This window comes from Gossypium hirsutum, chromosome A07 (assembly GCF_007990345.1).
Source record: "Gossypium hirsutum isolate 1008001.06 chromosome A07, Gossypium_hirsutum_v2.1, whole genome shotgun sequence".
Classification (NCBI taxonomy): domain Eukaryota; kingdom Viridiplantae; phylum Streptophyta; class Magnoliopsida; order Malvales; family Malvaceae; genus Gossypium; species Gossypium hirsutum.
The window spans coordinates 18127132-18142724 of NC_053430.1; positions in this window are offsets into that span (position 1 = coordinate 18127132).

Consider the following 15593-nt stretch of genomic DNA (forward strand, 5'->3'; position numbering starts at 1 on the left):
ATAAGTAAGCATGTAATCTTTTGTTCTCTGAAGAAATCTCATAAGCGTTTTGACTGCTATCAAATGGTCTATATCAGGGTTGCTTAAATATCTGCCTAACATCCCAACAATGTACGCAATATCCAGACGCGTATATATTTGAGCATACATTAAACTCCCAACAACTGATGCATAAGGAATCTTTTATATTTCTTGAATTTCAAGGTTAATTTTAGGGCATTGAGTAATACTAAATTTGTCTCTTTTAGTGACAGGGGTGTCACATAGTCTACAACTTTGCATGCCAAGCCTTTTGAGTACTTTACCGATATAGCTCTTTTGTGATAATCCAAGAATACCCCGAGATCATTCTCGATGTATCTGAATTCCTAAAACAAAAGAGGCGTCCCTAAGATCTTTCATCTCAAAATGCTTAGATAAAAACCTTTTGGTTTATTGCAATAAGCCTATATCATTAGCAATAAGCAAAATGTCATCAACATATAGAACTAGAAATATGTACTTACTCTCATTAAGTTTGTGATACACACAATCATCAATAATATTCATCTCAAAATCGAACGAAATAATTACTTAATGAAACTTGTGATACCATTGACGAGAAGCTTGTTTGAGTCCATAGGTGGATTTTATTAATTTGCAAACCATACTCTTTGAGTTTTCCGACTCAAAGTTTTCTAGTTGTACCATATAAATTGTTTCTTCAATGTCGCCATTAAGAAACGCAGTCTTAACATCCATCTGATTTAACTCAAGATCAAAATTAGCAACAAGAGCCATGATAATTCTAAAAGAGCCTTTCGATGAAACTGGAGAGAAAATCTCTATAAAATCAATGCCTTCTTTCTGAGTATATCCTTTAGCTACAAGACGCGTCTTATACCTTTCCATATTACCATTTGCATCCCTCTTGGTTTTAAATATCCATTTATAACAAATTGGTTTTGCACCTTCAGGTAATGGGACAAGTTCCCAAACCATGATGCTATATCATTGCATGCTTTAATTGGTACGAATGGGCCTCAAACCATGATAGTGCTTAAAGAATTTAAAAATTGTAAGGTAATTTTTTTGATGGATTCGAGAAGTACTCGTAACTTTATTAATCTTTGTTCAGAGATGGTCATTCATACAATAGTTCGCACATTTAGTGAACAGGTTAAAAGCGAAAAGAATGGTGAATTATCAGTTAGCGAATTATCAAGCAAATAAACTTTGGCGAACAATGTGGCAGACAATCCAAATACGGGGATAGTCTAAATGTAAGGCAAAATGGCGAATAGTCTAACCATCAATTGCCTTGAAGCTTTTGTTACAAGCTAACAAGTTGCCAACTTATTCTGTAAAGTTACTAGATTATTTTATTTATCTTTATTTTGATACATTAATGTAAAGGGTGCTGATTAGACAGAAATTAACCAATGAGTAGATTCCATGTATTTAGATTTGCTAACTTGTCAAGTTGTAGTTGATTCTTTTCTATTTAAAGCTATACATTATATGTAATTTGTAAGTGTGTAATCGAATTGAAAGTAGCAAGTCACATTTTATTGCTAATCTTTGCTCTATTTTCTTCCTTTGTATTAAAAAAACCAACAATTGGTATCTAGAGCCAATCATCTTTGAGGGCCTTTGATTTATTAAGAAAGAAAGAACAACCTCTGTTTTTTGTTGTTTTTTATAAAAATATCTTTAGTTAGTTTTACACCTCATTCGCCATCAGTCTTTAATAGTGAAAACTACCATATTTTGGTAGCCAAAATGAAGACCTACTTATAAGCTTATGACTTATGGGAGGTTATGAATACGGATGTAGAACCACCACAATTATTGAGAGCCAATCTGACGATAGAACAATCAGACAACATAGTGATGACCGTGCTAAGAAATTCAATGTGATGTCATGTATTTAGAATGGTGTTTCTGATGTGATTTTCACCAGAATCATAGCCTGTGAGACTCCAAAGCAAGCTTGGGATAAGTTGAAGGAAGAGTTTTAAGGTACATGCAAGACAAGGCATCAACAAATTATCAATTTGAGGAGGGAATTTGAGAACTTGAAGAAGAAAGAGTCTGAGATTGTCAAGCAGTATTTTGACATAATCATGGTTGTTGTAAAGAACATAAGGTTACTTGGAGATCAGTTTCCTAATATTAGGGTAGTCGAGAAGGTGATCACTAGACTTATTGACAAGTACGAGTCAAAAATATTCTTTCTTGAAGATTTGAGATACCTATCAGCAATCTCTCTATTCGAATTGATAAATGCCCTGTACAGTCAAGAACAGAGGAGAGTTCCAAGGCAGGAGGAACATGTTAAGGGAGCTATTCAAGCAAGAAACAAGGAAGACTCGAACTCCTCTAACAACAAAGGAAAGAAAAGCTGGTCAAAAAAGACAAAGAAGTCGATGAGAGAAAGTGGAAAAAAGAAATATCCACAATGCTCTCACTACAAAAGGACTACTCATTTGGATAAGTGTTGCTTGTTCAGACCAGACATACAATGCAGAGCCTACAAATAGTTTAGACACATGAAGAAGGTTTTCAAAAATACATTTAACATGTTTGACTCATTTTTAACCCCTAAAGTTCATTTAATGTTTCATGTTTGACTCAATATTCTCATATATCATGCGTTTATTCTCTTTTAACATGTGACCATTAGAATCCGTGTAACACCCCACACCCGTACCCCACGCCAAGACGAAATACGAGGTGTTACCCAACTACCTTGAAATTTGAGAACACAACACCGCAACATGTCTTCTAAAATCTGAATCACTTTTTCTGACTAACTGTTGGTTTGCGGGTGAAATGCCGTGCTAAAACTCAACTTTGTTCCCAATGCCTCTTGTAATTTTTTCCAAAACCTCGAGGTAAATCTCGGGTCCCTATCATAAATAATCGACAAAGGTATCTCGTGCGATCTCATAATTTCAGAAATATACAAGTCAGCCAATCTATCAAGGGAGTAGGCGGTACGCACTGGTATAAAATGTGCCGACTTTGTTAGCCTATCCACAATAACCCAAACAGCATCCTTTTTTTGGGGGTTAATGGCAAATCCGTCACAAAATCTATAGTAATTCGATCCCACTTCCACTCGGGGACCGTGATAGGCTGAAACAGACCTGAAGGTACTTGGTGTTTGGTCTTTACTTGCTGACACACAAGACACTTGGAAACAAACTCTGAAATGTCTCTTTTCATCCCCAACCACCAGTATATTTTTTTTAAGTTTTTACATTTTTACATTACCCGAGTGAATGTACCAACAATTACTATGTGCCTCTCATAGAATCTTCTGAATAAGTTCATTATCCTTAGGTACACAAACTCTATCTTTGAACATTATACATCCATCGGTATTAATACAAAATTCGGATTCATTTTCTGTTTCGCACTGAGCCTTCTTGGCTTGTAACTCCTTATCACCTTTATGAGCTTCACGGATCTTTTATAGGAATTTCGGCCTAGCTCTCAACTCTGCTAGTATCAAACAATCATTATTCATGGCCTTCAAGGCAAACAATGACTTTCGACTCAAAGCATCGGCAACTACATTCGCCTTTCCCGGATGATAGTCAATTATCAGTTCATAATCCTTTTATTAGCTCTAGCCACCTTCGTTGCCGTAGATTCAACTCCTTTTGAGTCATCAAATACTTGAGACTTTTGTGATCGGTAAATACTCGGTATTTCTCACTATACAAATGGTGTCTCCAAATTTTCAATGCGAACACGATGGCAGACAACTCTAGATCGTGCATCGGGTAGTCTTTCTCCTGAGGCTTCCGCTGTCTCGAAGCGTAAGCTATAACCTTACCTTCTTGCATAAGCACGCATCCCAAACCATTCAAGAAGGTGTCGCTATATATCACAAACTCTTTGTCTGACTTCGGTTGCACTAACACTTGGGCTTCAATCAACAAAGCCTTTAATTTCTCGAAACTCTATTGGCACTTTTTGGTCCATTTGAACCTGACATCTTTTTACAGTAGCCTTGTTATCGGAGTAGCTATCATAGAGAATCTATTTACAAACCGTCTATAGTATCCTGCCAAACCCAAAAAGCTTTGAACCTCTGCCACAATCCTCAGTGGTTTCCACTCAACAATAGCCGAGATCTTGTTTGGGTCAACTCTAATCCCATCTCCCAACACGATGTGTCCTAAGAATCCAACCTCCTTAAGCCAAAATTCACTCTTGCTGAACTTGGCATATAATTGCTTATCTCTCAAGGTTCGTAAAACCGTTCTCAAATGCTCCGCATGTTCACCCTCATCACGTGAGTAAATCAGTATATCGTCGATAAAGACCACTACGAACTTATCCAAATACAGTCGAAAAATGCGATTCATCAAATCCATAAACACCGCCAGGGCATTAGTCAAACCAAAAGGCATGACAAGGAACTCATAATAAACGTACCTCGTCCGAAACGCAGTCTTCGGTACATCTTGCTCTTTAACTCTTAGCTGATAGTAGCCAGACCTCAAATCAATCTTAGAAAACATAGTGGCTCTCTTCAACTGATCGAACAAATCATCGATCCTTGGCAAAGGATACTTGTTCTTCACAGTTACCTTGTTAAGTTTTCTATAGTCGATACATTACCTCATCGACCTATCTTTTTTTTCACAAAAAATACTAAGGCACCCCACGGTGAATAGCTCGGTCTCGCAAAGCCCTTATCCATTAACTCTTGCAACTGTACCTTTAACTCTTTCAATTCGTCAGAGACGTCCTATATGGAGCGATCGAGATAGGTGCCATACCAGGGACCAATTCGATACCAAATTAAACTTCCCTAGTTGGAGGTATTCGGGCAACTCTCCGGAAACACATCTATTAACTCACAAACCACTGGTACAGATTCAATCTTCGACTCAGACACTTGAGTATTCAGCACAAAAGCGAGATAAGTCTCATATCCTTTCCTCAAATACTTCTCAGTAGTCAAAGAAGATAATCACGGGCAAGTTATCTGATTCATCAGGACCAATCTGAAAAATATTCTCGTCTTCACATTTTAATTCGATAACTTTTCTCCCACAGTCCACTACAACACCATGAGAAGTTAACCAATCCATCCCAAGGATCACATCGAATTCATTAAACAGCAATAACATCAAGTTAGCCAGAAAACAATGACCTCTAATTTTCAAAGGACAATTCCTACACTTGGTCCACTAGAACATGTCTGCCTAAAGGGTTGGACATTTTTATCACAAATTCAGTAGACTCTACTAGCATACTCATACGGGATCTCAATTCCATGTAAATATAAGAGTGGGTAGACCCTGGGTTAATTAAAGTAACAACAGACATATCATAGATAGAGAAGGTACCCGTGATCACATCGAGAGACTCTGCCTCTTCACAAGCACAAATAGCGTAAGTCCTTGCAGGCGCTCTGCCCTCAGACCTCACTGCAACATCTCTTGGCGCACCTCTGCTGGTAGTCCCACTTCTAGGATTCTTTTGTGGTCTACCTCTCAAAGGAGTACTACTCGCTAATGTTTTTTCTTCTTGTCATCTAACTCGGGACGGTCCCACATTTGAAGCACCCTCTTTTTTTTACCTCGGCACTCACCAATGGCGCCTAGCACCTTGCGAACATTCCGGTCTATTTGGTCGAGCACTGCCGACACTAGCGACGGAGGTGGTCTGGGCCCTAGAAGCTGTGTCCTGCTGGGTCTTGTTTCTATTCGAGAATCCCGCCGAAGCATGCGATCAGTGAGTGAATTCCTTAGATTTCTTAGATGAGGACTAATATGATTTTTCAATCTGTCTTTTCCTTGAATTGCATAACTTAATATCCGCATTTCTCCTCTCTTTAACCAACTCTTCTGCTTTGCATGCTCTTTCAACGAGTACCATGAATTCGCTTAACTTTAAAATGCCCACAAATACTCGGATATCTCATTTAGACCATCCTCAAACCTTTTACACATGGTAGCTTCAGTGGATACGCACTCCCACACATACTTGCTGAGTTTCACAAACTCACGTTCATATTCCGCTACTGTCATACGGCCTTGCTTTAACTCTAGAAATTCCTTCCTCTTTTGGTCTATGAACCTTTGACTAATATACTTCTTTCAGAACTCTTCCTGGAAGAATTTCCAAGTTACTCTCTCTCTCAGTATAATGGACACGAGAGTATGCCACCATTGATAGGCCGAGTCGTGTAGGAGTGAAACCACACACTTCACGCACTCATCATGCGTGCACGACAGTTTATCTAATACCCTGATGGTATTCTTTAACCAAAACTCTACTTTCTCCAGGAAGTCATCTATGTTAGCCCAGAATTTCTCTACCCCATGCTTCCATATCTTGTCTACCGGAGGCTTCTCCCTCTTAAACACATCCGCTCCTTGCGGAGTTACGGGAGCATACTGAAGAATTGGAGGAGGTGCAGGAAGTGAAGTGTTCGGATTCACACGATCGAACTCCATGTACTAAGCATCCATCATTTAGAGGTAGGCTTCTCTAGCCCCTTCATCTTGGCCCATGGTCACGGGCTCACTCTCAACTGGCGCGGTCTCTTCAGCAGAAACCGGTAAGTTACTCTCTACGTCATCCGACGTAGCGCTATTAGGATCCATTTACTATATGAAAATACAATTTATAATCATCGAAAGTCGTCACACTATCAATATACTGTTGTGGCATGTATAGCTAGACATGTACTCATGCTAGGTTAGTCCTAGAACTGACTAAACCATAGCTCTGATACCATTAAGTGTAATACCCTACACTCGTACCCCATGCCAGAATGAAATACGAGGCGTTACCCAACTTGAACGCACACATTCACACGTTTCCGAATCACCAAAATCTGGTCAAATTTAAAGCTTTTCCATTCTAAAACAAAAACTTCATAATAAAGTCCTACTAGGCTCTAAATGTTCATTTTAAACCATTTGAGAATAATTCGGGTCTTACTACGAACCCTAAAAAATGCTACTAGCCACAAGGGCACACGCCTGTGTGAGAGGGGCAACACGCCCGTGTGACTAATTCAATATGGTCGTGCTGTTGGCCTATGTGGCTCACACGGCTTAAGCAATACAGAGACACACCCGTGTCCTCTACTCGTGCAGAATAAATTCTAAATTCACACCTACAGGGGTTTTGACACGGCCTGGCATACGTCCGTGTCCCTGGCCTGTGTCCTTCACACTGTCATGACACGCCCGTCTCCTAGCCTGTGTGTAAAAACCTGAACATCCTGTTTTTGGCGTTAGCAATTCTTAAGGGTCACACGGCCTGCCCCATGAGCGTGTTGTCCAGTCGTGTGTCCCCATACACGTAAATGTTATAAGTCAGTATGCATGATAGTAAACACACGGGTAGAGACACAGTCGTGTGTCTCAGCCATGTGAAGGACACGGCCTAGCACACGGGCGTGTACCTTAGCCGTGTGACCCTTAAAAATTACTGACGTCAGAAACAGAATGTCCAGGTTTTTACACACAGGCTAGGACATGGGACTGTCATGGCCGTGTGAAGGACACGGGCCAAGGCTAGGGACACGGACGTGTGTGCCAGGCCATGTGAAAACCCCTGTAGGTGTGAATTTGGAATTTATTCTGCACGGGTAGAAGACACGGGCATGTCCCTGTATTGCTTAGGCCGTGTGAGTCACACGGGCCAATAGCACGACCATGTTGAATTGGTCACACGGGTGTGTTGCCCCTCCCACACGGGTGTTTGCCCCTGTGGCTAGTAGTATTTTTTAGGGTTCTTGGTAAGACCCGAATCATTCTCGAATGGTTTAAAATGAACGTTTAGAGGCTAGTAGGCCTTTATTATGGAGTTTTTGTTTTAGAATGGAAAAGTTTTAAATTTGACCAAATTTTGGTGATTCGGAAACATGTGAATGTGTACGTTCAAGTTGGGTAATGCCTCGTATTCCGTCCTGGCGTGGGGTATGGGTGTGAGGTGTTACAATCCATTACGTAATTCAGTTTCAGTTCATTTTTTTATTCTTTACATTTTCATTCTTTTTATAGCTTTTGACTCTTAGTAAACACTAGTAGAAGAAGACTCAAAAACATAAGAATCCTCCACCATACCAGAAAGCATAAAAGTACAAAGCTCGAAGGCATAAGAACTTTAGACATAGAACTCTATATACATATTTATCTCTATTAGCATGCCAACTGTATCCTAGCTACTTCTCTAAGTTTATTAAGGAAAAATTTGATTAGCAATTTCAATTTTATTTACCACAATCATATCTACATATATATCTCTATTCATACATACTCACTTATTTATTAAGGCACTTATACCTATGTAAAGTCATACAATGCATCTCAAAATAGCATTCACATATCATTTTCATATATAAGCGTTTCCATATGAAAATTTTCACTATTACTAATAATGATTTGTTTTACATAATTTCACATAGGTTTAACACCTATTAATAAGATTTTCATCATGGCTTCCTTAGCCACATCTACACATTATTTCGCAACATGTTCCTTTATTACAAAGGATATCACATTATGACGTATTCCATATACATATATATACACCAAATTATCCTCATTAGCTAATTTTTTATTTCGACACGAGTCTATACATTTAGACCCAAAGTTTCACATTTGAAGACAAAATCATTCAGTAGTCCATTAGATGTCATAATTTATTCATTTCTTTATAGCTTCGTAAATTTCATTAAAATAATAACTATCATTATTTAAGCAAACTTTGTCTCTATTTCTTATTATGTCACTTTGCGCTTTACAATCACATTTTAGTCCAAGTTTATGCAAATTCACATTTATCTCTTTTTTCATTTTCAATGAACTATTCTTTTTACTTATGAATACTAATATTTGACCATATATTAACATTTAACCATTTAAACATTAAGTTCACCAATATTAATTTAACAAGATAAGCATGGTTCCTTGAGAACTTACCTTTCTATAAATGAGAAAACACCTGTAACACCACTAACCCATATCCATCTTTGAAACAGGGTTTCGGAGCATTACCAGAACTTTTAGAATATTTTACAACTAATTCTCGTAAATTACTATTCATTAACCGAGATCATAAAAAACGTCTCTTAAATGGACCATTGAGGTCCAATACGAGCATTAGAATCGAGTTGGGATTTCATCAATGACCCTAAGAATTTTTCATGAAATTACTAAAATTTTTCAAGGTGCAGGGCTTACACGCTCGTGTGGTCCAAAGGACAGGCCCATGTGACCTTAGGATATGCCCGTGCTAGAGGCCGCGTTCGACCTTGTGTAACTTTCTAACTTGTGCACATGGCCATGCCATACGCCCATGTGCTAGGTCGTGTGGTTAATTAATTCAATTCAAAATTAGATGCAGGTTTCACACAGCCAAGACACACGCCCGTGTTCTAAGCCCTGTAGCACACACGGCTGAGACACACGCCCGTGTACCCAATTCTGAGCATTTTATTTCTTAAAATTAAGGTGCAGGGGACACACGGCCTAACCACATGCCCAAGTTACCAGGTCGTGTGTCACACACGGTCCCGTGTGTCTGCTTGTGTGGACAAAATGAAGCCATTTCTAGCTTCATTTCTCACTCAAAATTTCACCCAAGACCTGTACTTGAAACATACATCCAATACCAACCAATCCAAGCATTCAAATTAAACAATTTCATCATTCACCATGGCATACCATTACATGCATGTGTGTTTATAAACTTAAATTGGATTAACTTAGGCATTACAATATATTTAACCACTATAACATGGCATTACAATTATATCAAAACAACCATTACTAGTCATTCCAATGGCTAGATTACAAGCATCATTATCAAGCCACTAATGGTCAAGTTGTCCTATACATGCCACTATACCAAAATGATTTTGCCATATATATACCCAAAATAACTAGTTGATAGTGTGACGATGCTCCAATGATTTCCAACCTTCGCAAGCTTCCGAGCACTGTAAAACAGGGGAAAAATAAACGGAGTAAACATTACATGCTTAGTAAGTTCGTATAACAGAAACTAAACTTACCAATCCCATTTATTAAATCTAAGCATACAATATTATGTTTTCCATCCATTTGGCTAAATTGCCTAAACACATACATTCAATCAAACATGTTAGTCACAAGGTTTACATATACATCAAGTAAGGATAGATGAGATCATCATGCAATACTCTTTCAAGAAATTATCATTTCATCTCATAATTCTCATGCCATATCAAGAGTTTTATGTCCGTTGAATCATTGAAATTCTGATGGATACTCAAGTGGTACACTCGGGGTGTACGGTTCCATAATCCTTCAATTCTTATTCGAGGGTACCTATTAGAGCACTTACTTAAGGAACATACTCTCAAACCACATACCGTATAACAGGATTACCAGTCCAAGCTAAATCCTTTATATAACGTATGCTCAAAAGAGCTCAATTAGGATTACTAGTCTAGGCTAAACCCTAATCGTAACGTATACTTGAGAGCTATTATATCAGGATTACCTGTCCGGGCTAAATCCTTTCTCTAACAAAGTCAATAGGATTACTCGTCTGAGCTAAATCCCACTCGTAACAAATGCAAAACCTTATACATTTTGTGAAAGCACATATATTCATCGGAATTTATTATTCAATCGGGACTTAACCTTTTTTTACCATATCAAGCATGTATTAGATTTCTCATTATAGCTTTCAAGTAATGTACATTAATAAGTCACATTCCATACAACACAACATTCAATTAAACATATATACATGCCTAATCAAGTTACACGAACTTACCTCGACACTTGTTCGCGTATAAAATCTAGAAATTTGAAAATTTTTCTTTTCCTTGATCTAACCTCAAATTTGAGTTGTCTGGATCTATATAAATATTTTTAATCATCAATTTCATATATTTCATTTTTATTTGGACTCACTTTACGTCCTAGGTAAAATTACCATTTTGCCCCTAACTTTTTCATAAATTCTAATTTCGTCCCTGGGCTCAAAAAATGAAACTTGTGCAATTTACTCCCTATTCCAAGACTAACCAAAATGCCATTACAAATTTTGCAGCACATGTATTCATTAAAATTCAGAATTTTTCTTCAATTTCACAAGTTTACATTTTATTCCCTAAATCATATTTCCATCAGAAATCACTTTGTAGAAGTTATTTATTTATCAACAACCTTTCATTTTCCATCATGAATTTCTAATTTCAGCATATACATCAATGACTCATTTTTCATACTTTGATAACTTTTCAAATTAATCCCCCAAATAGATAGTTTAAGCTATCCCAGTTTCAAAAATATCAAAATTACTAAAAACGGGAGAAGGAAACTTACCCAATTAAGCCTTGAAAGTTTTTTTTCTCTCTCTCATAGGGTTTCCATATAATTTTGGGGTTGAAGATGACAAAATAAGATGACATTTTCTTTTTATCATCTTTTAATTAATTAATTATTTCAATTTCCAATTAGTCATTACCCTTTTCTAATTTTTCCATAGATGAGTCACCAAAAATCTACATACTTTTCTTTAATGGTCTAATTACCATATAAGGACCTCTAGAGTTGAATTCCATAACTATTTAATCCTTATAGCTACTAGAATTCAACTTTTGCATTTTATGCGATTTAGTCTTTATCGTAATTAAGCACTTAATCGATAAAATTTTCGTATCAAATTTTTCACACGAAATGTCTATCATAATACGGACCATCTAATAAAATAAAAATAAATTTTATTTTTGGATCAGATTTGTGGTCTCCAAACCACTGTTCTGATTTCACTGAAAAATGGGATGTTACAACACCAAATGCCACACTTGATTTTCTTTAAACCTGGAAAGTTGGAACAGTTAGGGATTTAATTGAAAGAGATCGTACGTTGGTGGTCTCTACTAAAAAATTTGAGAAATACAAAAGCTGGTTTGGACATAGTTGAGCTTCAAATATAGTTCGGTTAGATTAGAACCAGTGGGTCCCTTGTGGGGGACAAAATAATTTTTCATGGATGGTTTTTAACTAGTTGGAGACCGTGTGAGAATGGCTATTTATATATGGGAAATGACTTCATATAGAGGATTCAACTCCATTCTGTTTCACTTTCATTTATTCTTTATCTTCTTCCTTGGTTGCTTCAAAGAAGATATGATTATGGTAAGATTTGCATGGAATGATGATAATGAGGTTTGAATAAAAAAAGTAAAAAATTCAGTAAGCTGGTAAGGTTCGTAAGCCCTCTATAACAATTAGATTAAGAAAACGAATATAAGGATTTTTTTTAAAAAAAAACCTTTTAAGGGGGTTTTACATGATTTTAGAAATTTGAGTTTTTAGTTGTGAGTATTGAGTTTAACTCAATGTTTTTAGATTTTTCATGCTTAGCTGTCAAAAGAGTGGGAGCTTTGACGTTCAGGAGAGTTAAGAGGAGGAGGAGACAAAGAAGTTCCAGGTGAGTTGTTACATTTCTACCATGGGAAGGGCTAAGTATGTTTACGATCATATGGGCATAAGGGTATTTACCATTTTAGTTTAGTGTGCATGAATTAACCATGGTTCCATGGTATTTCATCTGTGAAATGCATATATTGCATGTATATAATAGTTGAGTATGTAAGGGAATCATCGTCAGGTTAGATGAAGTTAGGATTGAGAACAAAGGGTGACTTTGTTAAATATCGTCATAAGATGTTGCTTTGTGCACCCGTGGTGTGCGAAGCTCCGAACCTAACGGAGGGACACTATAGTGTTCAAACATCAAAGTATAGGGCGACAAATGGAGGAATAGGCAGAGGACTAGGGAAAAAGGAAAATTGGAATTCCATTTCAATTCCACCATCCAGGGTTGTTAGGAGCAAACTGTAATTTGCGAAGCTCCAGGCCTTGCAAGGAGGACACTTTGGTGTTTGAGTGTAACGTCCTAAAATCCCATATATTTATTTTCGTATGTATGTGACACAATTATGTATCTGGTTCAGTGGTTAAGTGTTCTGGATGTGTGTGTAAGGTCCCAAGTTCACGCCTTACCTTGGGTAAATTTTCGGTTCTTTTCAAAATAAAGCCTAAACCCTACTAAGTAAGCTCAAGTTTAATTGTTGGTAAAATATATCAGAAAGAGCCTGCTGGTTTGGTGGTTAAGTGGAGTGTTTATATGCTGGAAGGTCTTGTGTTCGAATCCCTGCATAAGCAAGGGTATTAATTTTTGCTCTATTTCGAATTAGAGTTGTGACATAAAAGGATTCTGAGTAGTGGATGTGTAGTGGGAATTAGGGGAGAAAATTAAGGGATGTTGGGGGTTATAGGGATTTTATTTATTTATTATTTTATTATTTATTTTTCTATTTTCCTTACTTTCGAATTGGTGTTTCTACCAAAATTCCTGTCGTTTTCCTGTCCATTCTTCCCTTGCGGTCAATTTTTTTTTTCTATTTGCTAAATTCACCTTTTCCTTCCTCCCTATTCTAGCTTCGTTCCCGATTCATCGTATTTGCGCAGCGTAGTTCACACTTTGGTAAGTGTTAAGTGAGTTCTTTTCAATTTATTCAATGAATATTCATTTAACGAGAGTCACTGTCTATTAGGCGTAAACTAAGGGGCTATTGGATCCATATTGACGCGGTGGTCGTGCGAAATTAGGGTTGCTTAAGCGAGTTAAGGTTGTCTAGGGTTTTTGAGAATTGCTTGTTCGTAACAATTTGGTTTAAGTGACTGAAATTGGGCTTTCATTGTCGAATATAGGTTCTAGAGTGTTCGGAACTGATTACGTATTAAAAATGATCAGGTGTGTGTACTCGATTGCATTGAAAACAAGAATTGATAAAAAGCCGAAAAAATTTTCTGTCGACACCACACCTGCATGTGGTCGCTTGTGTGGTAGGCCGTGCGCGCATGACACAGGCGTAAGACACGACCGTTTAATGGTCGATAAGGCCGTGTATAAGATACGGGCTCGACCATTCGAGCTATGTAGGCCACATGAGTGTGTGGGACCACACGGGTGTGTGAGATTCTGGGCTAGGCTGTGTGATCCACACGACCAAAACCAACTTGGGCCATGTGAGCCACACAGGCGTATGGTCCCACACAGATAGATCATATGAGCGTGTGAGCCCAATTTACTGATTTGTTTGCTAAGGTTCCACGTATCGCCCGATACGATTATGAACCTACTGTGGGGTCGGTAAGCAATGCATTGATCCCTAATTGACTGAATGATACATGTATGACTGTTTACTGAGCATGATTAAAATACTGTACTGATTATATGCATGAGACTATGTGATAACATATCATAACTGTATGATGCATTGCATGGGATGAGATGATATGATTGGAGGAAGTGTACTGTACTGGCAGCTCCACTGCAAATCACTGATGGCTTTAAGCCTAATATACTAGCAGCTCTGCTGCAAATACTGTGTAGTGCCGCAACCGGTGCTAACTTGTAAGTGTAGGGATGGGTGGGTGATTTATTCCCCACAGGAGTGCAGGATTGGACAGGAGATGGTGTATAGCGGTTGGTTAGGTAGGACTTGCATGTTGTACACCGTGTTATTGCTACTGCATACTGATACTGCAATGGCTAAGGCCCTACTGCTACTGTAGACTGAGGCTGTGATGGGCTAAGGCCCAAACTGATACTGTCATTGAAAAGGGCATAAGCCCAGTCTGTTATTGTTTGCATTTGACTGTGTTACTGCATGGGGATTACACACTGAGTTTTCGTAAACTCACCCTTTTTGTTTTACTATACAGGTAGTCCCCAGTCTTAGGCAAATTGGTACAGCGAGGGACTCAGAGGTGGCCACACGACCGTAACTATTTTCATACTTAATTTTGATTTTAAGTATTTTTATTTGGGAGTATTTTACTATAATTATGGCCATTATGGACTTTGGATTAAATTTGAATTTTATACGGTTTTATGACTTGAATATGCTAGTGTTAGGTGAAACTCGAATTTTCAAAATGATATGATTTGAGCAAAACAAGATAATAAAAAGAGATTGTCCAAATGGGGAAATGGTTTTAGCAATGATTTAGTTTGGGAAAGCACTTCCATGTGACATCGTCGGATTCAGCCATAACGTCCAGGCTGGGTTTGGGGTGTTACATCGAGCATCAATATAGATATATGATAAGACGATATTGACGGTTATTAGGTTCCATAGAGCAACATTGTGACTGTGGTCAGCAAGCTCTATGGGGCGACACCGCAGCAATGGAAGGTGCTTTGGGGCGATACCTCTATGAGGTTTAAGGTGTAAGACCATAGTTGGGCTATGGAAATCAGTATAGTCTGACAAGACAATAAATATAGGGTAGTCCATCGGGACAGTAAACATAGGGTAGTCTACCGAGACAGTAACCATGGGGTAGTCCGTCGGGATAGTAAATACGAGGATTACGAGGTGTAAGACCATAGCTTAGCTGTGGCAACCAATAGAGTCCACCAGGACAATATAAAAGGGGTATACTATGTAAGACCATGGCTCAAATATGGCAACATAGAGAGTCCGTCGGGATAATAAACATGACTGAGAAATCAGGACAATAATCGTGGGAAAATTTTGCAAACAATGAATAAGGGTT